At 38.1% G+C, this 27,815-nt stretch overlaps 1 protein-coding gene across 8 annotated transcripts in view; it reads right to left on the bottom strand.

The window, feature by feature from the left end:
- RBMS3 (RNA binding motif single stranded interacting protein 3) overlaps nucleotides 1–27,815 on the bottom strand; it is a 766,388-nt gene that overhangs the window by 114,869 nt on the left and 623,704 nt on the right. The gene's annotated exons all lie outside the window — the stretch shown is intronic.

Below are 27,815 nucleotides of genomic sequence, written 5' to 3' on the forward strand. Positions count from 1 at the left end.
TCCCTCACTGGAGATATTCAAGAACCTTCTGGATGAAATCCTGTGCAATGTGTTCTAGGATGACCCTGGTTGAGCAGGGAGGTTGAACCAGATGACCCACTGTGGTCCCTTCCAACCTGACCAATTCTGTGATTCTGTGAAAGCTGTCTTCACATTCACAAGCCTACTCTGACCCTTCTTTGAATTAAAGATGATGGACAGTAAGTTGCAGCAAGCATTTCATCTGCAGTGGGCAAAGATTGTGAGCCAACAGCTCTGCTCCATGGAGGACAGGGGTTTTTTTTACTATTTCTACAAAATTTGAACCAGGAGAGACAGCTGTGCCTGTTGGGACTCCTCTGTCATGATGGGGATCTCTGGCCTCCAGCTGTCAGAGGAGGCAAGGGGAAAGTATAACTGTGGGAGTGGTAGGAGATGGTTTTAACCCCTACAACCCCTAGCAACAATCACCACATGCAGAATACCCAAACAAGGAACACTGTGGGGAAAGGTGTAAGCTGGTTTTTTTTTGAAGTTTGATTTGGGACACCTTTTTACAATGACATAAGAGGAGTAGGTGTTGACACCTTCTGTGTCAACAAGGAAAAGTCAGGTCTACTTATCGTGGGTTTCTTTCCTCATTTTCATGCAGCTGCCTTTCACAACACTGGCCATTGATGTAATGATATTTCACAAATTTATGCACAAATTTCACAAATTTATGCACAAAAGGCTGTAAGGTGTTAATGATAAAAAGTGGCAGGTTTCTCACCGGTCTATTTTTGTTTCTGCAATTTTATTTTTTTTTTCTGGAAAAACTAAAAATCCCATTAAAATAACTTGGCTGTCTTTCACTTCTACTAATCAGACTGGCTAGCAAGTGACTTCTTGGTAGATGAGAAATTCCTGTCTTCCAGACTTTACCAGTAACATCAATTAACACAGTGGGAAATATAAATATTTCTACCATCATTGTAAAGCAACTACACTCTGCTGATTAGGGTGAATGATGACTCCCAATACCTCTGCAAGTTTCTACTCTCCAGCAATGCAAAAAAAAAAAAAAAAAAAAAAAAAAAGAATTGGAGAAATGTTTTTTTACCTTTTTCAAGAAAGAAAAGCTAAATTCTCACTGAAAAAAAAATCCACAACCCATATTTATCAGAAAGTGAAAATGTATCAGAGATGTAATGTTTATTAGCTTCTATTTAGCGTCTTCCTCACACCAGGGAACTTTCTAATAAGAAGCAGCTGAGGAGAAATCGATGTTGGCCTCCATGGATGTTCTGTATTCATAGGGATGGCTCCTCTGATTGATTTGTTGGCAACATAAAATAAAAATAATTTAATTTTTTTTAAAGAAGAGCTTAATGAGAGCTAAAGTCTATATGAGAGAAGAGTGGGATAGTAAAACCAAAACAAGAAAGAGATCCCTAACAGCTCCTCTAACCTTGCTTTATTTACATACTTTGTACATGGAAAAGAGCAATGGAAGGAGAATGACTTCTCCCCTAAATTTGACCTGCTGAGGTAAAATAATAAGATTAAAGCAGTCTAGGCATTGCAGAGTACAAGAGCAACTATTTGGCTGAAATCATAGCAGAGAGACATTTATTCTTCTCCAGTTTGTAAACTAGACAGCCTTATTCTTATTTCTTTATGCTTTCCTATTTTTTATGGTAGACATAATAATGTCTCCCTACTTGCACTGCTGCAAAACTAATCCTCCAAGCCTGCACACAGCACTGCTGGGATGATGCAAGTATACACCGTAGCTGCAAGTCAATTCAGCACCTGATACTACCTTCAGAACATAGTCCTCCCCAGAAGAAATACTTCTCATAACTGCTAAAACACATACAGAATGCCCCTTTCCTCTTTCATACAGAATTCCATAGGCTGTACTGTATACATGTATACTTAGCCCTAGATACCTATTTTAGCAAAGGTTTATACAGGGAGCCTACATCTGAAGGCAGCAGAGGAAGACCTGGAGCATTCACAAAGGTATAGATGAATGAAGCTCGAAACTGGTATGAAACACAAATTACACTCAGTATGAATGATATGAAACATAAATTCAGCCCAGTGCCACTCTCCATGTAAAAAGCTAACTACGCATTCTTGGTGAGCAATCTTCTGATGCATATTTTCCTTCCAATCAGTGTAGTGCATCTCTTATCTGCACTGCAGATCTCTGCTGTATATCCTGACAGTGCCTAGTATACAGAAACTCCTCTGAGATCAATGAAACTTCTATTCATAGAAGAGGCAGGGAATGAGCAACAGAGATCTCCGAGGTAGATAAGTCTTAAAAATCAAGTTCAAGGAAGGTGAGTTTGCCCTGTGTGACTGGTAGAAGATTTATTTCAGGCTTTATACAATTCACTGAAAGCCAAAGGTCTGGGGTATTACCTGTCATTGCTTTTAAAGGAACACTGAATTAATTTCATCTAGAGGCAGATCATGCAGCTCTGTACACTGTCCAGCAAAGAGAAGTCACTATTGTCATCCACAGAGTCAGCATATAGATGCACTGAGGTGTAAAAATTCCAAATCGAGTGGGATTCTCAAACCTAATCTATAGTTGTGCAATTAGTATGAAGTGCTTTTGTCAGAAAAGAATCAAGATATAACACTTAGGCTTAACAGCAGAGTACTTACTCTAGCCTTTTGTCTCCTGGTGATGGTTAAGTGGCAGAACAGAGCTGGTTATAATGCAAAGTGCTTTCATCCATGCAGGATTACGCCCCTCTCTATTCCTCACAATTTCCATTTGTTTGCTCTCCAGGATCAAGTATATTTTCCCAATACATGACAGATTTATCGGGGAAACAGAGCTCTCAGAAGAACTCATACCTTACCATCACTGAGCCAATCCTAGTATTTCATACAGGCTTCCCAGGATCACAGCTGCTATAAAACACTGAGGAAACTCTGAAGGACACCAAGATTAGGACATCAGCTGACAACACCACCAGAACATAGAGCAGAAAGTTTGCTTTAAAGATTATCTGTTTATGTGATTCACTTTGTCTCAAAGCTTTGCAGTTAGATAAACATTTTTTTTTCTTCATCTGAGTTAGTACATTCCAGTGTAACATCACAGTCTCTTCATCTCATCTCTTGTAACTCACCACTATAATCAAAATGTTAACATGAATGACCCAGAAAGCACGCAATCACTCAGCATCAACACAAAACTACCTCTGTTAGGCCACATGGGCTTACAAGGTACAAAAGAGCTTTTGGTCATGAAGGACAGATATTCCAGCAAATACACTCAGCTAAATATCCACCTACAAAAGTTAAAGCTCTTCATCACACAGCTCTGATCATACAAGTATTCCCAAACTAAAAAATAACATGCTCTTTGCATTTTATGCTCTGCAGTATGCTTTCATTGTTAGTCCATTCCACTTCAGTGCACATCAAATCAGCTCTACTTTTTTCCTTAATTTTATGATTTAGCACAGTCTTCACATTTTTAAGAACTTCTCTTTTTTGTTTGGTTGGGGGGTTTATTTATTTTTTTTTATTTTGTTTGTTTGTTTTTAATAACAGAATCTTCTCCCTCCAGAATGAGGAAGCACTGCCTGTTCTTCTCCTGATGAATATGCCAGCTGCCATCCACTACAGGGTCTCTTTTGTTACCAGTTCAGTTACCCACAGGGCACCACTTTTCAACTGTTTCAGCAGTCCACTAAGTCCTAAGAGTAATCCCATGTTACTGAACTGCAGAAACTTACAAAACACGTCAACCAAACAATGCAAATAAATGCATTTATACAGGTACTTTCAGGCAGATGTTCAGCTGAGCATAAGGCTTGTGCTATATTTGTATCCATACCAGGTTACTAGCACAGCAACCAGCACTTTGTTGTTTGAGCATATAATGCATGAGAAGTGGAAACCTGGAACCCCCAGCACAGTACGGCATGGGCCCCTTCCTCATGTCATGGTCTGGAGTATTAGGAAATATTTAATGAAAAATTTCTAGCTTCAGATCTTTTGTATAGAAAAATGCATCATTGTACTCAGAGCAGTGACAGCCTTCCTCACTCATGGATGGCCATGTATTTCCATGAGTGGTTATGAAGAATACAAAAAGTGGCTGCATCTCCCATAACTTCCTACCCTGCACAGAGAGTCAGGAGTCATTAGTCTTAAGGATTCAATCATAGAAACATAGAATGCCCTTGGTTGGAAGGGACCTCAAAGACCATCCAGCTTCAACCCCTCCTGCCATGGGCAGGGACACCTTTCACTAGACCAGGTTATTCAGACAACCCGGCCTTGAGCACTTTATGATTCAGTCAACTCACCTGAGGATACACCTGATCATGACTGCTAGGCCAGCCTGGAGAGTTCAATTCCCAACTCTGGCAGCACAATTGATTTACATACAGATGATGAAAAATGATGAAAAATCAACTCAGAAATGTAATACAAAAGAATAAATAATATATTCAGATACAGCTGTCTGGCACAAATGAAAGCACACCAATAGAAACCAGGGAAATACGTTCTAAACAGAAACGCTCCAAAAACATAGGACCCAACTACTTACACTAAAATAAGTTCTCACTAATCCCAAGATTTATATTCTGTTTTGAGGGCCAGACAGTCTAGATTAGGAGGGTTACAAACATATGTTCTGGTTATGTTCTGGTCTCAAAATTAAGACCCAGGTTTAGAAAGCTGGAGATCTGAGCTCTGTTTCTGTCTAGGCCCTAGAGACTCACGCTAGGAGGCTTTCACACTGACCGCACAGCAACTGCCTCTGCAATTCAGCGGGCGAAAATTTAGGGGCTTCAGTTCCGCACGCACTTCCCAGAAAGAGCAGGAGTCTTCAGATGAAGTCAATTCGCCTGAGTAAGATGCTGAGTACACAAGGTGTCAAGCACTCCAAGCCATCACCTCACCGTATCTTTACTGGGGAAAGTAGGAGGTTTTCCTCATATACAGGAACTGAAGTAAGCTAAAATAATTTGTATTTGGAAAACATTACCTTGAGTACTGCTGAGAGAAACCAGATTTCTTAAACTGTTGAGAAGAAATAAGATAGCATCCCTGTTCTGACCCTAAATATGAACAACTTTGTATCCTCAGGCATGAGGAAAGAAAGGGGAAGCTGCAGTCATTCTTTGCCACTCTGTGGGTACCATCAGCCACTGATCTCTCCCAAGTCCTGCCTCCCGTAATTGCCACATTTTCATACAGTTTAACCCTGCAAAAATCCCCTGCATGAAGATTAGCTTTTGAAAAGTGTCCTGTCCCTTCTAACACCCATGTTGTCATTTAGGACTAAACACGTAGAGGATCTGGATATTTTATCTTTAATGAACATTACAGCAGCTCAAACCATTAAAATCCACTCATCATTGATCACCTAGAAGTGAAAATCCTTCAAAGTCATGTAAAATTTTCAACATAAATCACTGACTTCTTTCACAACAGCTTTGAGGATATCTAAAATGTAATTTCTTTACATAGTATGAACGTGATCTTCAGGGACTGAAGAGAGAGAGAAGCATGTGTGCATTTTGTTTTACTCTCTCTGACAACCTTCCCCTCCAAACACATAATCAGGTCTAAGGGATGATTAAATAGGTAATGGAATGAGGTATAATGTGACATCTTACTGAAAGATAAGAGGGCAGACACAAGTATTTAAACCTTTCTTCTAGTTTGTGATAGATAAAGCAAGCACTCTTATGTAGAATAGTCTTCATGTTACTTTAAATATCCTGCACATCTCCCATAAAGCTTTTGTGTAAAATCCTTCCCTGCATATATAGAAATGAATCATATCACATTATAGCTGGCTATGCATTCTTCCCTGAGCACACTATGTTTTAAATTGCAAAATCCATTTTTATTTTCTTTTTCATTTGTCACCTCACCAGTGGAAGGAAGGTTTCCTGGAGCGTATTCCATTGCATGCCTGACAATATCAAGTCTGCCTTCAATACATTAGTATAAAAAATTGAGGATAAATGATTACATTTACATGAGGTCAATGAACAACTACAGGAGCTAGAAAGCCTACATGATTCATTGTATCATCTGCTACAAACCTCTGAGAGTTCTTGATGAGAATACAGATACAATAAATAAGCAGTTAGCAGGGAAATAACTCATTTTTTTAATCCTCCATTAATTTTCAGATAATTTGGATACATAAACCTGATATGAATATGTCTTCTTTGTTATCTGCTATATCACGATACAGTAACATGCTGTACACTGTTAGCCTATCCTTGTCCTTAATATAACTCAGTCACTTGGAGATGAGGTAGTGATGGATTTTCTCTCTGAGGCATTCTCCTTTATAATTCTGAATTAGTACATCATCCCAATCAGTCTATACATTCACAACATACTTATGCAATAAAGCTTAAAACTGGTGCAAGCATAGTATAATTTGTCACGCATTTGTGCTTGAAAAAAAGAGACAGAAAGAGTAACATACTTGTAAAGCATGTATAAAGCAGAAAGGCTGAGCATCCTCTGCAGGGCTAAAACACTTTTCAGGAGACTAAGGCAGAATCTGTAAATATTTAACATTGCTACAAGCAGAGGGATTAACAGAGCAGAGCTCTTTGATCAATACTTACAGCATCATGTATTATTTCCAACGGGCATGAACAGCAAAATGCTATTTATTGACTAAATTATGCTACACAGCATTGAAGTTTAATACAAGGGGACATGAAATTCTCTCTTGATCAGGAATAAGCCACTGACTTGACCACTGACTAATCAACCATTTCTTGTACTGCAGTAGCACTCTATGGTTCCCAGCCTCATTTTTCTGGGAGCTTCCATGACATAGACAAATCCAGTCTCTGACATCAAGAGATTAAAGTATTAGATAGTTTAAGATTAAATTAAATAAAGGTGGTGCAACAGAACGAATGGAAGTACGAGCAGTGAAGGAGCAAAAAGCAAAAAATCACTTGGGTTCACAGACTAATTAGGAATTCAATAAGCAGTTTGGAATAAGAAACTTTTTTTTTTTTTTTTTAGTTTTCTATCTTACAAAAATAATAACAAAGGGCTTTGGTAACTTTGTCCCAATTTCATTGAAGGTAGCACCACGCAAGCCAAAAAGGAATAGCAAAATTAACATAGCTGTCAGACAGAAGATGGTGCTTGCTGGGGCAAACCAGAAATGACCTGATCAGACTGATGCTCTGTCTGCCACAGACAATGCTCTATATCCAATACATACAAGGAAAGTTCAAGAAAACAAACTGTAGACATTTGTGAAATAAACAGACAGGAAGAAAACATTATTTGCCTTGTCATCCTGAGTCTCTTCATATATATTGCAGGGTTCTCACTCATTAATCTCACTAGGATACAATGAAATTATCTAGCACTACTTGGCGAAAATCAACCTGTAAATCTAACTGCTCTTTTAAATTTCACAGACTTTCAGTAGCTGAAATACTTTGAAATAAATGGTATGGTTCTCATCCTTCATGCAAAACCCTGCTGCACATGTGACTACAAAGGAAAAGCACAAACAAGGAATTTCACATCAATCATTCCTAACACTAAGACCTTTGAAGATAAATTATTCCAGTCCACCACCCTCACAGTCTGCTCCCAATGTTCGCCTTTTCTCTTGCTGTAGCATGCAGTGTTTATTGTATTTATGAAAAAGCTTGGACTAGATAATACACCAGATAGTATACCTGTACAGGGGCAACACATACAACAGATTTAGAGTCCACATGAAATTCTTTTTCTCTTGATGTTGAACATGGATTAATTAATCTCACACCTGTCTGCACCTGAAAATTGTGCTTGCCTGCTACTGAAGAGACCAAACTCTCACTGAAGTGCAAGGGAAGGCCTTCCAGTGCACAGGAGGTGCACAGGAGCTCAGCTGCCTGCAGGCCCATCACCTCCCGGGGCTGAGCTCATTTCCTGTAGTTCATAACCTACATTTGACACCGCTGAATCCAAACTTGTGCTGCTTATTTGGGTCTAGGTAATCAGAATAGAATGAAACAACTTTTACTCAGAATGGAACCCTCTCAATTTTCCTTCACAGAAGCACTTTCTATTACTAAATTTCAAGGAAACCAAAGTGACTGAATGCACCAGACTTAATCTTTTTAAATGGCTTTCAATCTTTTCCTCACTGACTGATGTCGTAAGTAAAGCAAAGAGGATTTTCCCATGTAAACTCTGAATAAACTCTTCCAGTAAGTGTATTTCAACTCTTATTTCTAAGAAGGAAGTGTATGAGCAATACATGTCAAAAGCTAAATGTGAAATTCCAAAGAAACCATAAGTCACCTTACCAAAAATGTCATTTATTGCCCAACAATGATTCCTGACGATAAGTCCTTAAATTACCATTTTATATTTTTCCTTTTCAAATATGAACCTCTTTTTCCTGGCAAAGCATTCTGAGTTTTCTTATACAGTTATCAGCTTTTGTTAAGATTCTTCAAGTGTTATGATAACACCTTTATGATTGCTTTTAACAGTTACACATAATCCTGAACACCTATGAGAGATTCCAGAGAAAAAATTCAGCAGTCACTGAAATAAGAAGTCTCCAACTTCTAAAGATTGGCCCCTCAAGCTACCAGACTGACTTGTTTTCTACATCTGGTGTAAGAAATACAAACAACTCCACCATGCTAAAATAAATGAAGCCAAATCAAACAGTGCAATGGTTGAAAGTGCTGATAGAGGAAAACAAACCATGAACATAATAAAAATATGAAGATCAAAATTCTTTCCAGCACTCCAGCCAGCCCACAAGAACTCTTTAGGGCATCTGAGCAAATGATGGATATTCTTTTGGCTGATAGCATGGCTGATGCACAGAACACATTGTGTACACAAATTATGTGACGTGATGAAAAGAGGATGAAGAGAAGAGGATGTATGCACATAAAGAGAAGCAAAGGCACCAGGAGTAAGAGAAAATATCCTGGAGGAAATTTCTAATGGTACTACAGAAATGAGTCATACTTAGAGAGACTCAGAGAGACAGATGACACTGTATGCTGAGGTAGGTGGTTAAAGGCAGTCTACAGGTGTACATTCAACAGACAAAAAACTAAGGAAAAAAAGAGAAACAGTCATGCTAATGAACCTCCTCGCCATGAAACTCTTTCCCACCTTTTTTCCTTTTTAAATATGAATTGCGTATATAAATGTGCATAAGGAATTTTAATGAGATGTACACTTTAAATGTATTAAAATGAATTATGCAGAAAAGCAGTAGGAGAGCAACAGATGTACAGATTCAAGGGTGACATGCTTAGTTTCACTTGATGAATGTTTGTTTTGCTGTTTTGAAAAATTAATGTAATGAAATATTTAAAGTGAACAAGAAACTTTAAAATTGACTTAGGGGATGGATTACTCCCTTACAAGGACAGGGTTTTATTAAAGAAAATATGCAACTAGCATCCAAATCAGGATCCTATAAACAACCATTCAAATAATCTTGATATTTTAGGAATGTCTTAGAGACAGTGTGTTTTTAAAAGCATGGTATAACACCTCTTATGGACCAATGAGATCAGAGAACAAAGTCTTCACAGCAAGCTTCCAGGACATTGTTTCTAATTTAAAAGGCAATGAGACGGTAACCTTCAAAACCTTCTAAAGGCTCAAAAAAAAATCTGGACCACTGCTTTTACCTATACTAAATAGAGATAGTAATAATTATAGAGGCTCCACAAGCATTTTATCATCTTCTTTCCAACTGAAAGAATTAGAGAATTATGAGAATTCCCTCCATCTCATATTTCTGTTCTTAAAAGTGTCTCTTATCTAGAGCATAATTTTCTGAGGTTTCTGTTAAGCACTGAAATTTTCAGTGGTCTTTACCTTTGAAAAAATATCTCCAGCTATTTAAATTTAGGTATCTAAACCAAAAGGACATCTGAAAACGAGGCAAGAGATTCTCTGGCTAGTCTCTTCATCTTTCACTGGCAAGAGCTATGAGGGAGTCACATATGGCTGCTTGATTCCTCACTGCAGTCTGTACAGCATATAAAGAAAAAGCAAGCACTAAGCTTTTGATTTCCCAACCCAAAGTCAAATCCCAAATTGTAAATAAGAGTGAAGTTGTAATGCCCAATGGAAAGTGACTGTGAATAAAGCAACAAACTGGAATTATTAATCTTGCCCACACCACTTCAGGGAATCAGAAAATTTTTACTATTCTCAAAGAATAAGAATATTCTTGAGAATATACAGGCCCTCCTCCATGAGAAAATTGTTCATGAGGCAAATAAAGAAGAACAGAGGAGGTTATGATGACATAACTTGCATGCCGAGCCTTTGAAACGTTAGCCTCGTGAGAAAGAACATGAATCAGAAGGATTATTTGATTTTTTCTCTTTAAAATAAAACCAAAAAAACTCACATTGTCCAGTACTATGCCCTTTACCATTTAGAATGGCTGGTAGCCAAGAAATGCAAACTAACCATATATGAATGATACAGCTGCAAGGTTGCTCTGCAAAAACAAAAGAACTTTTTGTGGCCTAATAATGTTTCCCGACTCTAATCTGCCTGTGAAGAGATCACTACCGATAACAGCAGCAGCAATGGGAAACCTTCTAGGTAAAAACGTCTACGTTGCAAAGTATGTGGAAATTGTATTATTTTTGCAACAGTTTAACCTCAAGCCTTATCTACAAATCTGATAGACATTCCTTCTCTTCCCTATATCATGATACCCTATATACAGGATCCACAATTAGGACACATTTTCATAGTGGACTTTACCAAAATCTATTTTACATTCATGAAAATTCAATTAAACAAGAGAGTGTAATTATCTGTTTACTGGCAAACAGGCAGTCCACATTAGTTCAGCTCTGCTTTGCTGAGCTGTGTTCAACTGCTCAAAGCATTTATATGTTTCATTATGAGATTTCATCAGACACCTCTGGTTCCACAACCATGGCACAGAAAATGGGATGCACAATGCCCACTGCTCTCCACTTTTTGGCTCATGCTTCTTAAAAGCTGATCCTGCTCTCTACAGAAACTGTCTATGAGTATACTAAAGGTTAGAATAGCTTCATGTATATATGGTTTACTTTACCCACATCTTATCCAGGCTGCTTCCCCTCTCACATTTTTTAGCACAGAAAATTGAAAATTAACTTGAGTGGTTTTGATTTTGTCTCACTTCAGTCATAATGGCTAAAAAAATCAACAGTATACATAGTATTTTATACTCTACTAATCATATTCAGCCTTACATCCTGGTGTAACTTCCCACCAGTGCATACAAAGCCACCCTGTCCCTGCATGGCTGAGTGGCATCCACATGCTGATGGTACAAGATTCATCTGACCGAATTGCCATTTAAACCTGAAACTCCTGATGGAGCCAGAAAAAACCTTGATCCTGGGAAATGTTTCAAGTGAGCTGTCCCCCTTCCCAAAGAAGACAGATCTCAGATCTGAAATGTCACGCACAATTACCCTAGAGTCTTTGACTGTGAATCTCCAAAGAACTTCTGGCATCATGCAGACTCTCCTCTTCCCCCAACAATTTCAAGACTTGATTTTAGTGAAATACAGTGATTTTTCCTTCATAAGTAGCGGCTAAAATGAGATCCATGACTCAGCATGGTGGGAAAAAAATTACAACATTCATTCTTACAAAATAAGCAGCAGAATGCAAACTGTTAGGAAACAAATTGTAAGACTGCCTCTATGCAGCCATCTAAACATTTCCAGTGTGTTGGTACTTCACTGAGCTGTGGACTGAATCACTTTACTTGACAAGAATAGGCAACAGATTAAGAAAATCTGAGACAACACCTTTGTCACATGAGTCACCACCAGCGCTTGTATAAATGATGATGGGGTGGACCCCATGAAGCAAAGAGATAGAAACAAACTCAGGGAAGTGGGCTTACCAGAATTCCCTATAGGTATATGTTCCTACTCTTACCGTGGGATGAATGGATTAAGTTCACTGTGCAATGTCAGTAATCACTACTGCTTGTCTGAGATGGGGATAGAAAATCACTGGCAACACCTCATCCTCCTTGGTAGGGAAGATGGGCAGAGGTGAGGTACGTGATCATGAAGTTTGGTGAAGAATATACAGAGTGACCACAGGCTTGTAAAGAAAACTGAACTGAACTCAATACAATGGACACCCACAAGGCAAAGATGCCTTTATTTTAGATGAACAGTACTATCGAGTGGATCACCTATTTGTGGAAATTTCCTTGAGTTCATCAAAAAGGTGTAAATGTCCTCCTGAACGAGTTAGACTAGCATGGAGGAAGTGTCTACAGATTTCAGGCCCATTTAAAGTATAACATATCAGCAACTAATAAAAAAAAACCAACTAGGATCAAAAAGCAATAGGTTTGAGCTGGCTTCAAGCCATATGTTCATTTGCAGTGACTAGGAATGCTCAGCATCATGACAGAGAAGCATATAGAGACTGGTCCTAGGAATCATGATTCTATTATGATTCTGTTGTAGGTAACAATTGCTATATCATGCTTCTGTTGTAGTTTCAGTTTATTGCTGTATTGCTCTTCTAAATCACAGTCCCACATAATGTCAAATATCTTTAAAAAAATATAGTATTAGAACACTGAACTCTTCTTGTGTGAAATATCTGAAGGAACCTGCTCAAAAAGTATTGAACTCTGACAAGTATTTAGAGTCTCAGGAGGAAAAATGCTTTCTGTGGGCTGTTAAAATGCCACTGCCGACAATCTAGTGCTAAGGGATTTCAAACTTCCCCCTTTTTATTTCTACACAGTGAAAAACTCAATAAGCATAACAAAGAATAAAAATAGAGTAGATTAGAATCTTTTCTCTCAATCAAGCAGTAAGAGCCATGGGAAAGCAGTGATGATGCCATTAAGTGCCTATTCCCCAGCATCCTCTTCCCATGAGCTCATATGCCCAAAGACTTCTCAGAACTGTCATCTTACTGGGTATGGAAACAAGTAACAAATTTTAAGGCAAATAAGGGTAACAAAAAAAAAAAAAGGCATTAGGAAAAAAAGGAGGGGAAGTCCTTTAACCAGGAAATTAAAACCAGAATCTGACAAAAGCCTTAAGCATGTTTCTAATTTTGGCAAAGGAAGAGACTGAGCATTTTGAAGACTGTCTTTTTTTCAAGAATAGACCTTTGAGATTTCCAAGCAGGCAACAGGCAGTGAAAAAATTTCAATACACAGCAAAAATAATGAAACTGAAGACCAAATAGTAAAAGAAAAATCTATCAGGATGTCAAATTCAAGGGAATGTGCTGAGAACAGACTGTTTTTAAGACTGACGCAACTCTTAAAAGCTAGCACGGAAGAGGAGGAACTGTTTTAAGTTGATAGATGTTTTTGAATTCTTAACAAGAGAAAACAGGAAATACCTAAGGAATTGTTATTTTGGTTTTGGCAGATATTAGGGACAGACCTTTAAAGTGCCACAAGAGCAAAAGGATATCCTCTTCAAAAGGAACAAAAGTCCTTTTCCAAGAGCTAAGCTCAATTGCAGAAGCCCATAAAAATGAACTGAGGCAAGTGAATGTTAACATTCATGACTCAATTCCCCATCCAGCTCAGCTGAGATTCAATTCCAAGAGACAGGTATTTCAGCACAAAAGCACATGTCAACAAATTCAAGCAGCATCCAGATGGAAGATGCAGGCAGCAGTGGTCTCAAAAATAGGCATACAATGGTAAAATATCATGAAACAATTCCTTAAAGTGGATCAGCTAGAAAAACAGGTTTATAATAATTAAAACCAAAAGAAAAGTCATCAAAACCGTAAAACTGAACACAATCTTACTTTTAGAAGAGTGAATGAGCTTCAACTAAGATGTAGGATTAAAAACCAGTTTTCTTTGAGATCCATTACTGGGGTTGTTTAGTCTGGAGAAGAGGAGGCTCAGGGATGACCTCATCACTCTCTACAACTACCTGAGAGGAGGTTGTAGCCAGGTGGGGGTTGGTCTCTTGTCCCAGGCAATCAGCAATAGGACAAGAGGGCACGGGCTTAAGCTCTGTCAGGGGAGGTTTAGGTTGGATATTAGAAAGAAGTTCTTTACAGAGAGAGTGATCAGGCATTGCAATGGCCTGTCCAGAGAGGTGGTGGATTCACCGTCCCTGGAGGTGTTTAAGATGAGGCTGGATGTGGCACTGAGTGCCATGATCTAGTAATCACAGTGGGGTTGGATCAAGGACTTGATGATCTCGAAGGCCCAGTTAATTCTATGATTCTATAAAAACGTGCACGAAAAAGCTATGCATTAATTATTCTTATTATTCTTAGTGCTCCAGACTTCTTATATGCGATCTTCCCTTCTTTGCTCTCACCTTCTCTGCCAAACAATGGTCAAAGATTTTTCTCTATATTATTCTGTGAGTTAATTTGTTTGTAATATGGTCAAATATTAGGGACGTTGAATGGAATAGAAATAGATATGCATATTGAACAAACAAAAATGCTCAAAAACTTTAAAGTGTAAAAAGAACCGAACTTTTTCTATTGTAACTAAATGTCAATATGTCTCTAAAAACTTGGTGATTCAGAGGAGTTCTTAGCTTGCTCAACCAATTCAGGTAAATTGATTTTGATCTATCAAAAATTACTAACTTTCATTTGACTTTAAGAAAAAGACAAAAATCATTCTTCAAAACCCTGGTAGATGTTAGAAAATGAACTTTGCTCTCTCACCCAGTTGCTCTTTTACTCTTTATGTTGAAGTTTCAGACTCGGGAAACCACTGCTGTTCGGGTAAAGAAAAAAAATCACACATGTTTTCAAAATTTGAGTAAGGATTATTTAAGTATGTGCTAAAGAAACCTTTTTCAATCAAGGTTATCAGTAAGATTTCAGGGAAAAAAAAACCCAACAAAACATATATTTGTACACATATGCAAAATCCTATGAGAGTCAGCTTTGATGGAAAATGGGATTGCACCAACTCTGGCATGACAGGTGGGACACAACTCAAATTTTCTCAGTTTTTGTTTGTATCTTCATCTACAAAAACCAAGAATGCAAGGCATATTCAAGTCAACATATTTCAGGCATGTTAAGAGCTCAAAAAGCCCAAGCAAAATAGGCAAAGCAAAATGAGTAGCTGTCATGTGGACTTAGCTCCAATGATACTAACTTGTTATCAAAAGAGGTTATCAGACAACAGGTGGTTTCTCCTGTCTAATCTGTCACAGGCTAAAACATTAAGCAATTTTGACTCTGCATTGAGAAAAGTACAGCAACAGACAGGCTCTAGGTCAAAGTCATTGGCGCCCAGTCTGCCTACCAGGAGTGGAGGAATCTGTGCTGTGTCATCATCCAGCTAAACCCTTCCTTCAGGAGTGGGTAAGTGACAAGATGCAGACAGTGTCTGATCTAGCGCTGCAGGCACAGGACATGTAGATGCAGGATTGTATTTACAAGAAGTTCAGTGCAGCTGAGACTGCTCAAAACTCATGAAGGAAATTTTTGAAATGTTGGCATAAAACAGATGGTGACAGCAAGGCAATGCTGGCTGCAGGGAAGACACACCACACTAAGCCTGCTGGGAAAAACAAGGAGTGATGGACAACCATTTTATTAACCGAGATGCTCCCCTCAAAATGCTCAGAGGCAAGGAAAGTGAGAGGCAGTTAGCTGTTCTCCAAGTAGCTGCTTGTGCAGGTTAAGCTGGTTCTTACCAAGAATGTAGCAGTTTAAGAAACACTAATAAAGTAAGAAAACGAGGATTAAAACAAAGACCAAACACACCATATTTCCAACAGCTGCAGCTCCCTCACAGAAAGCATGCTCTGTGTAGTTTGCCCTGTGGTACCTACCAAAGGGCTCTCAGCTCATAGTTCTGGTAGGAGGACTGACATCCTAATGAACTTGGCATTGTCTCTTCCGCTGACCTTTCCCTGCCACATCCCTCTTGGATGGTGTACACAGACCGTCGATAGACCCCTATCTGTAATCCATCAGCTGGGTTAGATAACTGAGTTACTCTGATTTCTTAACTAGCGTTTCTAAGTTCTGACAGCCACATTTTGTTTTATTAAGTGTACCTGTGCTGGCTAAAAGCTTTTCACGATACCTCCTTAGGGCACTATTACAGGTTTCAGATTGAGACTGGACTGCTTGGGAATGGTTGTGTTCCTGGAAAAAGGCCTAATTACAATGGCAATCTTGCACAGTAGTTACCTGTAGTCTTTGCCTGTACTGCTTTTCCCCCGCAGAGGGTTAGAAACATGAAAATAAACAGAATTAAGTTTGTGTTTGTTATTAGAAGATGTGCAGCAATCAGGCAGAAAGGTTTTCATGTTCACTGCTAGGTACAGGATCTGATGCATGAGAAATGGTAATTAGATAACAAATTAGCCATTGATTCAGACCTGTCAGTGGTGACTGAAAACCATTATGTGGTGACTGCTCTTTTTTGGGGCTCTGTTTGAAGTATGTTGGTGGTCCTCATGAATTTCGTAGGAGAAGAACATCTGCTGAACAAAAACTACTATCAAAATCAATATAATTAGCATCTTTTTGAAACTCTGGCCTTAAAGGAAGGGTGGATCTTTTTCCTTATCCTGAGTTGATCTTTCTTGTGGGACAAACAGAAACTTTCAGCTTCTAAGTTGTTGTTGCTGGATAAAGAAACAGTTTTATTTTCCAGGTCTGACAGTCTGGTTCCATCTATTAATTTTCATATACTTGGTTACATTAATGTTGATTAATGGGCAAATTAAGCCTAAATACCTAATTTTAAACCTAAATACCTAAATACCTTCAATATCTATGTGTCCATGCAAATTAATGGGACTAACTTACTTCTCTCTCAAACTACTTCGAAAAATGCCAACCATGTTAAATAAGGAACAGATACTGGAGGAGTAGTATGGAGCCCACTTACAGAATAAACCTCCTTCATGTCACTACTCTTGCATCCAGAAAAAGCTTTTGGAATCAATGATCACACTAAATTATCAGTACAGCAAAATCTTGAGAGAGACCTCTCCTTATGTACATTTTTAGGGGTGCTGAACGTCTTTTACTTTTCCAAAGCCAGCAAACAAGAAATGTCTTGGGGGAAAAAAAAAGCTTCTATATCTTCAGCACCTTCCATCTTGAACTATTACTGTTCCATCTACAATTCAAATTTGTGTAGTGTTATAATTCACATATGATCACAAAGTTATGGTATTTACTGAAAGGGGAATGGGGGGAAAGGATGGAAGAGGTGAAGAAGCAAAGAGGGGAAAAGAAGGGGGAAAGGAAGAAAGAAAATGAAGAGGAGGAGGGAAAAATCGAAAGGAAGGAAAAAGCCAGAGCACAAAAAGGCTCAGAATCAGTGAATTCACTGTGTAATCAGTAACCTAATTGAGAAAGATGCTAATTGTATTCAGTAATACAATACAATAACTGAAGAACCACCCATGATAACTGGGATATGTTTTGTTTGCTGGTTTTTGGGGACTTCTTTTTTTGTGGTTAAAATCTGCATTTTTTGAAATATAATAGTCTTATGTGAAGGGAGACTTGTCAGACTTGGCCTTTGAAAAGTATTTTCTCATACCATATCTCTGCAATCTAAAAGTTTAATTATTTCTTTTCCCTTTTCTGTCTCATATTTTGGTTTCTTTTTCTTTACTGAACAGTAGCAATTCTGAAAATACTATATACTTGAGAACTATAGACTGGGTGGTAGGGGGACAGTTACATTTTATAAAATGCAGTTTTAATGAGCTTTAACAAAAAGGACAAATGTAAAATCAGATATCCATCACCTTTCCCCTCCCTCTTGATGTCTCTTACATTGTAGAAGGTAAATTGCAGACACATCATAGAGAGTGAGGCAGTCCTAGAAAAATGTAGGCTGCTTTGCTCCTCTTTCAAGTTCCTATAATTGAACCTGGGAAAGACCTTTCTATGATCTTGTGATCAAATGCTGCCATTCAAACAAGAAAGGCTAAGAGAAATGGCTAAGAAATGGGGCTTTTACAGCTGCTAAGGACTGCTGACCAGCATAATGACATTGTTATTGTGACAAACAAAGCCAAAATCAAATAGAATGTCAGCCTCCTGCTTTTCCAGTGCTTTCAGGCTTAATTGCTTTTCTCTGTTTTGCAGTACCATTTGAGGAAGAGAAGGGGGAGATAGAGACTTCAAGCACACAAGAGCCTCCTGCTATTCAAAACATATGGAAAGGGAAGAGAGAGGCTTCAATTATGCAAGAGGCTTCTGGTATTCAAAACATATGGAAACTGCTGTTGTGATACCACTCATCTTACTTTGTCTGGATGAATCACAAAGGGAAAAGATCTTCACACGCTACTTCATTCACTTCATACCACTTCATGCTCGGGGGGAAGGCCTGTAGGAGAGTCCTCAGTGCTCCTCTGGTGGCAAGGACAGGGAGGGAGGGTGGCAGAAAGGCAAGACTAGGAAGGGAGGAGAGACTCTGAGTACATTTTTCCCATTATATGTGCCTTTCCCTCTGTTGTGACACTCCCTTTCTCACTGCACAGTCATTCCTAAAGGCATCAGCACCAAAAAGTTTTACCAAAACACTTAAGGACACACCAAGCACCTACAGGCTGGTTTCTGCTCACAAAATTACTCAGAAGTTGGGATATGTATCCTCTCTTTCAAGCCACTAAATTCTTTACAAGCTCTGCCATTAAAAAAACCTGTGTTTTTACTGTTCCAGCCCTGATGGAGCAAATCCACCTGAAATCCTCCATGAGGCTTCTGGCCACCCAAGTGTGCTTGAAGGGACATTGTCTGGATGTTTATTGATTTTCAGTGGTGTTCCAAAACATGTGAAAATTCAATTAGGGACAAAAATCAATTATTGGGACATTTAAAAAGGCCTATCCCAGAGGCTTCCACTTCTGGCTAAAATACGGATGTCCAAAGGAGTGTGTCAAAAAATATGTATTTGTACATTGTTAAGCTTCAATAAAACATTTTAGTTCAGGTTAGTTGGAATTTACAGGACAAAGGTTCAGACTGATACTTCTCACATAAACTTCACGATGCTTAGACTTCAAAGGTGGTTAATGTGAAATCAAGTGGAAAAGCGTGAAGGAGGCAGGGAGGAGAAAGGAAGAATTTTTCTATGAAAGGCCTGAAAAGGAAACAATTTTCCTCAGATAAAAAAAAAAATCATGTAAAAAAAATGTTATTATTATTGAGCATAACACACTATGAGCCCGAGCAGTTAGTCTGTGCTCAGCCTTCCTCAAGTTGCCTTTTTAAATGAGTTAAACTAGTTGGCTCAGGTGTGACAACGCTACACTGCAGCAGTAGGGTCTGCAAAGCAGATGTACTCCATCATTTAAAGTGTCCTGAAGGGACTAATAAAGTAACACAGGAAAGGAAGAAACAGGAGGAGTTGTGCCACTGTTGGCCACAGCTGATGAAAATGCAGAATTCCTCCCTGAAATCTGAATCATGTATAAATGACTTTACAGTGTTCCACATTGTTTCACGCTCTGATTTGCATATTTTTATTTGTTTGTTTTAAATTGCCAGCCCTTTAGACCTAAACAATCTGAAATTCAAGCTGTGAGACTTTCTGGCTCATAAATTTTGCCTGCCATAACACCTGTGCAACTCGTCTGTCTTGTCTTGGATTTTACAAGTGCATCCAAGGAACAGCACTGTCCCTGGACCAGAAACTTGTCGACACTTTTCCTGCTGATGTATGAGGTAAGACAGAATTCAGTACACACGCTCTCAGCTGTGCTGGTTATACAGCAGTAATGTATAGAAGAGACTTTTTTGTTCGTAAGCAAATATATCCACCATTACACATGAATGGAATGGATTTTCTGAATTGGAGGATTTACATAGTCACTCCTACCAGCAAAAAATGTATTTTGAGTTGAAAGAAAGAAAGTATATATTAAAATTAATTTCGATAAACGGTGGCACAGTTCATTGCCACTAGATACTGCGAATGAGAAAGGAATGCAGTTCTCTGTTTATGCTGCAGACTTCTGGAAATCTTAGGAAAGATATGACAGGTGATACTGTGACAGGAAAAAACAAGGAATAATCTTTTCTCATTTATATGCCATATTGTTCTCTAACTTTCATTCTTATAAACCCATTGAAAGATCTTAATCCAAACTGCAATACTGCTACTTCATACACCATGACCTGAATTACTGTGATATCACAAACTGATCTTATGCAATTTTTATTACTTCTAGTTACAAAGTAATAAAAAAACCCAACCCTGTGAAAGACTTTCTCCTTAATTGTAAAGTCAGATTACAAAACTCAGAATTCCATCATACGTTTTTTAAAATACAGAAAGATACGATTCTTTTCCAAAGAACCTACAGACCAGTACAAGCTCAAATGAAATGCAACATAAATACATAACATATCAGATTTTTGAGACTGCCCCCCATCATCAACAAGTTTCTGGAAAAGCAGGCTTTAGAACTTGTCAAAACTCTGTCTTCTCTCACATAACTTCCCTCATGAGCTCAAACTACATGATTTAGCACTGGTACACCTAATATCTGAAATACAAATTAGCTCAACTTGTGTTCCTCCAAGAAATAAGCACATATTGGGGTCTATTGGGTAAACATCTAATTCCATATCCTCCTAACCAAAGGGAGTCTTTTTTGAACTAAATGGAAATGAGATAAAATCTTGAGTAGATAGGATTTTTTTTTTTTTTTAAGAAAAGCATCCCTTGCCTTCAAAGAATATAAATAATACACAATCTTCAAGATCCAAGAAATCTAGGAAATTTGGAATGGATCTTTGCAGCATGACATGGAAATGTAGAAACCACAAGCATCTACACAAATGTCAGCACAGCAAGGACAACTGAAGGTTACATAAACGTAGTTCTGAAGAAATGAAAAGGAAAAAAGAGGGATCTAAAGATAAACTAGTCTTGTCCAGTGATACAAAATGACACACTTAACATTTGAAATTCTCAAGAATGCCATGAAGAAAAAAAAGTATCATTAGACTTTTGAAGTTTGTCTTTGAAAAGAGAGAAACTTTGCGAAACACTTGATTTCAGTTGGAAATCTATTTCTATTGGAAATCTATGGCTGTAGAGTTGGTACAGGCTGGATTAACTACAAAGGATATTTGGTCAAGTACCATAAGGAGGGCAAAGCCAGGAGCCTGAGTGGCAGTGTGTGACAGCCGTGGCTCTAAGAGGGAGAGCAGAACATGGAGCAGCAATGAGGTTGGCGACATCATAGAAACCTGCACGAGCAAAAGACCAAAGCCACAGAGATGTAACCAGGGAACTGTTTTATAAGAAAAAGGTTTTATATTTTCCACTAACTCAGTACCCATTCTGTAGTTTCTTGGTTAGAAAGTCCATCTTTATGACCGTCTTCTGCAAAGTCAGTGTGATCTTAACTGTCATGTGATGTCTAAAAAATGAAAATTTATTTCCCTAGGGACACTGTCTTCTGAGAGCTGCATATATAGCACTGAGACATCTCTTAACATCCAACATGACCCAGGCAACAGGTCCACAATGCCCATTCAGCACTGAACAGTTACACTGGTCTCATGGTCATCACTAGGACTCATGGAGGACAATGACAGAAGGAGTTAAAGATTTTAACTGTCTGTCAAAGATGGAGACTGAGAACCAACAGAAATTAAAAAAAGATTCAGAGGGTTCAAGATGTAAAAGAAATTTCTGCTAACAGTGAGCTGAGCATGTGCATCAATGGAGCACAGAATGTGAAAGGTAACAGCAATTCCATAAAAAATGTCAGCCAGTAATTGGAAACAGGACAAATAAATAGAAAATTTGTTAAATTTTTTTTTTTTTTATGAAGTCTTACATGGATCATATTTTCTGATACAGGAGGGAGGTATTTATATAGTACAGTCAGCACTATATATAACAATGAAAAAACATATATATAACTATATAAGAATGAAAAAATAAACCTGAATTCTTGGAAGGTAGACAATATAAAGGATTCACTTTATATAAAGGATAAACTAACATCACATACATGAAAGGAACTGAGAATACAAGCAAGAGAATTGGAGGTTTTTGAACAGAGGTAATTCTTGAGGATGACAATATGTAAAAGACAATCCCCTTCTTAAACTAGCTTCACTGAGTATTACCAGTACCAAACCTAGCAGAATAGAATACCCCTTATTCTAGGTTCTCTGTAGTATCCAACAAATGTTTTAAGATAACTACAAACCCATACCTAGACTTTGTAGGTTTAGAGTTTTGGCTGCTCTTTAAAACAGCAAAAACATATACATATATACAGACAGGTCGGTAGTGCCTCAGGAATACAGATTTGGAAGAGTTTTTTCAGTGTTTTATGCATATACATGAACAGATATTTAAATAAAAAGATAAACAACAATAAACAGGGGCAAAAAAGTTATCAAACAAAACATTTAAAGCTCATTCACTCAAAAAAACACAATTTACAGCCTCACTAATTATAAACAAAATAGTATTAGTTCATCCACTAAGAGAAGAACAGTGGAAGATGTTGTTAATATCCAGTTCATAGTTAGCCCGCAACTAGAGTACTGTTTTCTCGTGACCATTTGAGCCACAATTTCCTAGAAAACATGTTGCTCTAAACAGAGTATTCCAAATTCTACTTCTTTGAAGCAAAGATCAGTTAATTGAATCTACTCTCTGCAGTGGAAGAATCTAAGAGATGACCTAAGAGAAATATTCAAACTAAGGAGAGAGGTAGAAAATATCCATTCATTCTGGTGAAATGAGTTCATAAAAATGCAGTGCTTAGGACCCTTAAAAAAAAAAAAAGGCATGGTCATTAATGATTAAAGCAAGATAAGAGGTATTTGCAAATACATCCGTATTGTTGCAGATAATTTCTTTCCCTTTAAGAGTTTTTGCTCTGGTAAAAATCAGTATCAAGATGCCACTATCACTTGTTACTTGTGGGTTTCTTAACCTACACAAGGATAGTACTTCCCTCTTCTTTCTTTTTATCAGATATTTTTTAATCTGGCATCAGAATTAGCAACAAAAAACCCTACAGAAGAATATCCTTGGCCATGTATTGTAGCATTCATATGTCCCAATTGTTTTAAATTTTCCCTGAAATAGGAACTGGCCCAATGTCTTCTGAAAACCCAAAGTATTTACAAAGCAAATGAAATTTAGGAAGTACTATAATGACTAGAAAATGCTGTGAGGGAGCATAATGGATGCATCAGCAGAGGATAATTACTGCAATTGAGGCATGTTCCCTTGAAATTCCAGAGAGAAAAGTAAGAACTTGTTAAATCTTTTCATTTATTCAGAAAGAGAAAATGAAGTTATCTAAAGACATCCAAGGATACTGGGAGATGAACAATATAATATATATAATGGCCAGTCTTCGCGAGCGAAGATCCGGGGAAGGTCTTTATACCTTCCAGCCTGCGCATTGGATTTTTTAGGTGAGACACAGTGTGCGCGGAACTGAGCCCACCCTTTAATCCTAAGGTTCATCTGCCGGGGCCAAGCAAGCTTGGACGGTGGCAGCGAGGTCCTTAGGACGTAGATGGATTGTCTATTTAAGGGTTAACGAGCTCCATCTGCCCGGGAGTGTCCCTGACCGGGAATCGAACCCGGATCTCAGTGGTGACAGCGCCACGCCTTTACCACTAGACCACCAGGGGCTCCAGGGAGATGAACAAAAGCTCCATGTAAATATCATACCCTAAGCTTGCCCATCCAAGGAGAAATCAGTTTGTTACTGACAGACCAGCTAGGAATTTTTACTTGAATTCAGTGATTGCAAGATGTCATAGATTAGCAGGGTTTTCATATTCACCAATGAAAATAGATGCAGCACTGAGAGAGAGAGCAAGCTACCTTCATCATTAGTAGTGCTCTTCACATCTTGATGGAGACATAGAATAATACAGTTTGATGCATTACTTTGCTGACTTCTTTCAGAGTGGTAATGTGGGCCTATACAGTTAAGTTTCATATAAGGCTGCACTCTCTATAGGGAGAAAATATACCCAGCAGGCCTTGGTCTATTTATCTCAGAAAAGTGGTGCTAATAAAGGGAAAACAAAAAACTCACAAATAAAATCCACTAAAATAATAATCACTCAAAGCTAGTTAGAGTATATATGAAGTTCATACGGAATCTGCCAAGCACTGAGATTTTGCAGATTTCTGGAGACAACTGTACTTTCTCAGTTTGAAAAAAATGCAAAGATATTAACTAATTATTTATGGGACAACGAATTCCTTTGTACTGCACATCTAAGACTGAACATCATGAAATGCTTATTAGTTGAGCAAGCAGGACAGTCAAGCAACTCCTTCTGGAATGGAATGAAGCCAAGGAGTCAGATGGAGAAGGATCCTTAATGAGAATAATTCACTAACACAGACACAATACTGCTCAATTTACCTAGGAATTATACAACTGACCAGCAAAATATTTCAAGAGTCACAAAATAGCCCATACATTGTCACTGAGTTGAAGCAGAGTGGTTTGGAGTTGCAAGTGCTCAGTTCTATGATTTTTAAGAGACAACAGGCAGTACTTGAAGTTAGAAAATCAAACAGGGGTGAGTGTATTTTTGCCTCAGGAACATGAAGAATACAGTCTCCAGAGAGCCCTGTGTGCCCTCCTTTCTTTGAAGATGTAACACTGCTTTCCTGCTGTACTGTTGGCCTCAGTCAGCTTAGATGCACCTGGACTCAAACATCCAGGTACACAACAGTTACTCTCTTGTAACTTCTTTCTTACTTCCAACAACAAAAAATATATATACCCAATTAAATTTACATCTCATTTGCCAAGAAAAAAAAATAAAAGAAAGAAAGAAAGAAAGAAACAAAACCAACAACAACAACAAAAAGTTGAAAAAGAGCTCTGTATCCAAAATTAATGTTTGAGATAACTCTTTGGGAAGATATAACTAAATCATGACCCATGATTTATTTTGGCATGAAAGCCAAAGACATGGTGCCCAATCTTTCTGATGGGCTGTTCAGCATCATGTGAAAGCTACCTGCTCCAGTTCTTCTTCCATCATGACTCAGTAATCAAGCAAAACTGCCCCTGGAATACGTGAGCATTTTATCCTGTAAACATGATAATCTTAGAAAAATACATCCTACAGGATGTATGGGTGACACAACACCAGGATTAGATCTCAGGGAATCCAACTGGGGAAGACAGTGCAGATGGAAGTCAGCTGCCAAAATGATTTGTCTGATTCACAATCCCACTGCCTCAGGCCAGTACCAAATGGCCTGCAGCAGGCTAATTTCTTTCTTGATGGGCCTCATGCAACCTTCTATTAGCTGGCAAACCTGAACCAGAACACTAGAGCTTGGATGAGAGGAGATGGGGACAAAAATGCAAATCCCTCCCAGTTCACTGCTACACCTGAAAGAAATCCAGCTGAAAATCCAAAATCAATGTAATTTGACCCTTAAAGGATTGATTCATTTCCTCTCTCAGTAAGAGCAGGTCTCTGAGAAGCAGAGGTTAGTAACAGGTAGTGTGGCATACCTCTGCTAATGTTCTCCAGTTCCTCATTTTTAACTGCTATCCATAAAGAGTTCACAACAATAACTAGAGATGATTCTGTTTTTATGCCAATTACTGAGATGCTGGGAGTATCATTTTCAGACTCTGATTGTGACTTTCCAAGTACACTAGGAGCCTTGATTTTCCTTCCTGCTCCATGCAGGAAGATAAGCAACTGCCAAGAGGGGAATAAAGCGAGACACTCCTATCTTTGCTGAGAGTATTAAATACAGGTTCATAGCACAGATATATAAACTGAGTACAAGCCTTAACAGGAATCTATGTCAAGAAGAAGAAACTAAGAGTGAGTATTCTTTTGCACTGGATCAATGGCAAATGAATTCAATACCTTGAATCACCCCAACTGCAAGGGTTGAATACAAAAAATCTTATAATTATGGTTTTAAAGAGTGCCCTACTCTAATAATGAGTCACAAATAGCCTTTTTTATGTGGACTAAATACCCTATGACAATTTCTAAGGCTCTGTGTTTGGAGCTACAAAATCTGTCTCCCAAAACTTGAGTACAAAAAGGGATCTTACCTAGTGCCTTAGCTGAGTGAGTTCAGTTACTGGTTCAGTGACTTTGCCACGAGATACTTTAGGCTATACCTGCACCTGAACAGTACTCAGGTAAATTAAAACTCTTAAAATGGTAACTTCCCAAATAATCCTTGCAACTAAATGCCATCTGATAAAAACAATCACAAGAGAAACTTTGTAGATAATCTTTCCACATGGACACCTTCTTCAGGAAACTAAGAGCTGATTCACGTCTTTTAAGAGAGCATCAGAAATTATAGCCATTAAAATCCAATTTCAGTGTATCTCTTGGACTAGAAGTAAGTAGTGATGCTATCTTATCAAGACTCACATCCTGATATTTCACATTGTTCACGCTGAATACCCAATATATTCCTGATTAATTTAAAAATTAAAAGAGAAGGAAAAAAGAAAATTTATTTTCCATTTCTAGCTTTCATTCTTTACTATGTAGCCTTTTTTGTCTCAAGCAGGTTCTGTAAGAATATTCTACTTTATTTCTGGATCTAATGATGTCTCTCTGAGACAACTGGGAATGTGACCACGCAGGGTTATCATGACAGAGCTGGACTTACTGATTCCTTGCTATTCACACTCTTTCCATTGGGTGTTGCTACGATATTAAACAGATTACTACTGGGACTCAATGTATGCATACAGAAAGGCATGATAAGTTGTCTGCCTACGTTGCTTTGCCCATTGTTCTATGCAGCCCAGTTCTGTTGCCCTTCACAAAGTTGGTGGTGTAATTCATTAGTTGGTGCTGAGAAAAATTGTCAGTGACTACTTTCAAAAAGGAAATCGTAAAATGGAGCCTTGCAGCGTGTACTAAAAGCTTCATATTCTTTCATGAAGGTGATATGACTAAAATTTATATGTGCATTGCAGCGTTCAATTAATATACACAGTAGCTGTGCAGATGGCTCTTCTTTAATTAGAGTATTTAGTGCATCTTCTGCACAAAGAACTAGGCAATGAATAAAGAGGAATTTAATGAAAGTAACTGAAAAAGGAAATATTTTAATGGAAGTTGGAGGCGGGAGGGGAGAGAAGAAAGAGATAATAACTTAGGACACAGTTCCTGCAAGTATTTCCTGCTCATTGGATGCAGTTCCTCAGACAATCTAAAGGAGAAATCTTTGCAGATCTGTGGCCTTGGGGAGGTCTTGTCAAACACAAAGTATCAGGCAACTGATCACTAAACTTTGCACAGCTGAGGATCACACAGGTAACAGATGAAGATTTGAAAAACAAAATAATGGCTGGAACTTGACTTTCAACGTGGCACAGACACACCAATGAGTGTATTCTATGGGTATTATGAGAAAACGTCAGGACTTCATTATGTTATGACAAGTACAAATGGTATAAAAAAATATAATATTTACCAACACTAACTAGTAAGTGTAAAGAATATAAAGCTACTAGAACCTAAAATCCTGGCTATTTTATAACCTATAACATAGTTGCTCATCTAGGTATATTACTAGGTTGTTAGAAAAGCACCAGCATTATGTGGCCTCTACTCTAATTGGGGAAAAAAAACCCCAGCAACATTTAATAATAAAACATTTAAACAAACACATTAATTTTATATGTTCTTAAATTAACTGCCGTCAGGCATAAACGCTTGAAACATACAAACTTGGGCAAGAAAGAAGATGCTATGGGTCATAAATGATTGGCTTCAACCAGGGAAGTTATATGTCCTTTTAGCAGGGGCAGTAATTTAACCCACTGTCAACATAAATT

Source organism: Myiozetetes cayanensis, unplaced genomic scaffold, assembly GCF_022539395.1.
Source record: "Myiozetetes cayanensis isolate MyiCay16 unplaced genomic scaffold, myiCay2020 scf1, whole genome shotgun sequence".
Lineage (NCBI taxonomy): Eukaryota > Metazoa > Chordata > Aves > Passeriformes > Tyrannidae > Myiozetetes > Myiozetetes cayanensis.